General features: G+C 36.7%; 1 pseudogene; it reads right to left on the minus strand.

Moving 5' to 3' along the window:
- Window positions 1-3,240, minus strand: part of LOC149236422 (putative polygalacturonase At1g80170) — a 14,657-nt pseudogene extending 11,417 nt beyond the window's left edge.
- Between the last annotated feature and the right edge of the window lie 350 nt (window positions 3,241-3,590).

Consider the following 3,590-nt stretch of genomic DNA (forward strand, 5'->3'; position numbering starts at 1 on the left):
CCCCATCTTCAGTAATTAAATCAAAAGATGAAGCAAAATCTCATACCTTTTGGAAGTTTTTCTTTCCCCTTGTAGACCTTCTTAGAGTGGCTGGTTGCTGAACTGTTTAGAACTTGAACAACTTCCTTTGTGTCTTCAACAAATTTTCCTCCAAAATTCTCTCCTCCTTTTCGACTTTCAAAAAACGGTCTAGCCTCCATCTGAATTTGTTTATTTGGCGATACCTGTTCCTGTTCAATTCTTTCAACATTTGATTTTAGAAGAGAAGATTCATCAAATGTTACATCTCTACTAATGACTATCTTTCGCGACGTAGGATCCCATAACCTATATCCTTTCAACCGCATAGTCATACCCAACAAAACATAAAATTTCGATTTTGGGTCTAATTTGAACATTGATTTTTAGGCATAAGAGTATAGCATCACAACCAAATATCCTTAAATGTTAACAATCACAAGACTGACCTGACCAAACTCTTCAAGGAATTTTACAATTAATTGCTATTGAAGGTGATCTGTTAACTAAATAACAAGCAATGGATACTGCCTCTATCCACAACTCCTTTGCAGGTTAGCATTGTTGATCATGCTCTTTCTGCCTCTTTCCATAAGAGTCTGATTCATACGTTCAACAATACCATTTTGCCGAGGAGTATAAACATCAGTTTTGTGTTTAACAATTCCTTCATCTTACAATATTTTTCAAATTCTAGAGAAGTAAATCACCACCATTTTCATTCTTAAAATTTAATTGATTTGCGTGTCCTTTCTCTAACCATTGCTTTAAATAATTTAAAGACACTGAATACATCAACTTCTTTTTCAGCATAAAGACCAAACTTTATGGGAGAAATCATCAATAAATGTTAAAAATGATAAAGCACCTCCATATGATATAACAGGAGATGGTCCCCACAGATCAGAATGAATATAGTCCAAAATTTCTTTACTATTATGACTTCCATTTTTAAACCTCTGTTTACACTGTTTTCCATACACACAGAGTTTACAGAAATCCAACTTCAAGATTTCAAATCAGAAGTAATTTACGGTTCATCAGTACCTGAAGACCTTTCTCGCTCATGTGTCCCACTGCTGGTGCCATAGGCGAGAACCTTCTTCTTCTTTCTATGACACAATCGCTGCTTCACTGACTTGAGTACTTCCGTTGAGTCTGTAAACGTTAACACTAGTTAATGTTCAAACGGTGTTATCATACATTTTAATCCCGATATTTCCCATCCCAACAGTGTGACATGATACATTAATACCCATAAACACAGAACTACCCATTTACGACTTTATATGAAGTGAACCAATTTCTATGTGGACACATGTGATGAGAAGCACAGAGCTTAACATCCAACTTTCAAAATCCTGAGAGACATTACATACATGTAAAGTTTCATCTACCATACATAATTCTTCAGCAGATAAAACTTCGTCTATCATACCTGAATCAACCTGATTTGCTTCCTTCTTTGGTTATCAAACTCTTTGGTTTACGAAAGTCTTTCTTGAGGTGTCCAATTTTATTGCAGTGCCAACATTTTGCCTTACACTTTTTCCCTTTGATTTTGATCTAGAAGACCCCCTTGTTTTTTCTCCTCTCTCCTTTGACCGTCCTCTGGCTATCATGGCTTTTGGTGCAGTTGTTTCAGTACTGGATTTCCTCTATACTTCTTCAATAAGAGAGCTACCACAATTGATTTAAATTTCAAAGAATTTGCAGTGCTCAAATTGATTGAAGTTACTAAGTGGTCCCACGACTCGTGCAGAGAACACAACAAGGTTATATCTTTGTCTTGTTCCTAAATTTTAACTTCCATATCTGATAATTGGAATATAAGTGTATTAAAAATATTTAAATGTTTTGCAACTTTTATACCCTCCATCTGTAGACTATACAATTGTCTTTTCAAATAAATTCTATTGGTTAATGATTTTGTGATATATAGTTTTTCCAGTTTTTCCCATAAACTTGCAACTGTACTCTCTTCAAAAATGTTGAAGAGAACTTCATCCGCCAGGCATAACCTGATGGTACTGAGAGCTCAGGCATCCAAGTCCTCCCAGTCTGAATCTATCATGCTAGCAAGTTTCTTATTTTCCCCTTCTAATGCTTTGTGCAACCCTTGTTGCACCAACAAATCCCTAACTTTCAGTTTCCATAGAGCAAAGTTGTTCTTGCCGATGAATTTCTCCACCTTGAACTTTGCATTCGTCATCTTGGCCATTTCTCTCCTCATAGGGTTTCAGTATTTCAACAAAATAAAAATTTGATTTGTCTTCTTCCAACAAGGGTTTTCCAAGTTTTCTTTTTTTAATTTTTCCTACTTCAATTTTCAAAAAATTTCACAAATTCCCAACCAAAATTCAGAATTTTACTTTCCCATTTTTTTTTCTCTTCAGATTGACTTAGAAAACCTACAACAGTTTTTTCTGGAAGAATTCCCTTTCCTCAGTTCTTCAATGAAATAAAATCCTTTATGGAAATAAATGAAATCCTTTTCTGAAAAAAATTCGCAAATTCCCCTTCTTTTATTTAATTTACTTCACAGACTTCAAACCCTGAGATTTCCTCAAATACTCAGAAATTTTTATATTTAAAACTTCAAACAACTAAACAGATCTTCAAAAATATTCTGATTTTATTTTTTGAATAAATACCCAGAATTCTGATCGAAGGCTTTCTTCTGAGCTTCTCCTCCTGACTTCAAATTCGGGCTTTATGTGCATTCTTAGTGTTTTGTATGCAGGGACAGGGGGTCGACAGCTGCAAGTGGCGGCATCTCTCTCCAGCAACAACACGACTTCACCTCTACAGGATTCTTTCCAACATGGCTTCTCTCCCTCCAGCGTGCACGACTTCAATGTATAGGGTTTTCCAAAAGAACACAACGATTTCTTTTCCTTCAGCGACCGCTCCTTGTTGGACTGGTGGATTAAACAAGAAATGACGGGAATGAACCCTGTTCCCTTCAAAATCTCTCTTGGCTTAGACTGTAGATGAGCTTCTCTGCTTCCTCACCGAGTTCAATGACCCTTGCCCAGGTCGAAATCTAAGCGAAAGCTTCACTGACTTCCATAAGAAAGGATCATGCACACTGGTAGCAACAGTGACAGATTTGGATGTTTCAGTTTCATTCATCGAAGATGATGTTGTCTTCGTAGAAATACAATGCCCTTGCAAACATGGCGTGTTCTGGATATAATGCAGAGACTGAGCAACCTCCATCTGGACACTTATTCTGTTTCAGCCTTCCACATATGATAAAATCTTTGCTGCTGTACTCAAAGCTAAAATTTAGGAAATTTTTGGTGTAAATGACACAACCTTCCTTTGATACCATGCAGCGCCTTCGAGGGCTCCCAATTTTCACGCAACACTGATACCACGCAGCGTCTTCGAGGGCTCCCAATTTTCACGCAACGTCTCTCTTTCACCTTTTCTTATGTAGCGTCTCTCCTCGAGGTCTCGCCAGTTTTCTCAACTCAAATCAATATCTCTCATACTAATTGTTGGCCAAGGGGTTAATTAAACAAGAAATGTATAAATGAAACTGAATGCAATGACACAAGTAAAAA

The sequence above is a fragment of the Pinus tabuliformis genome, chromosome 8, assembly GCF_031772625.1.
Source record: "Pinus tabuliformis cultivar Carrire ecotype Pingquan chromosome 8, CPIR1, whole genome shotgun sequence".
Lineage (NCBI taxonomy): Eukaryota > Viridiplantae > Streptophyta > Pinopsida > Pinales > Pinaceae > Pinus > Pinus tabuliformis.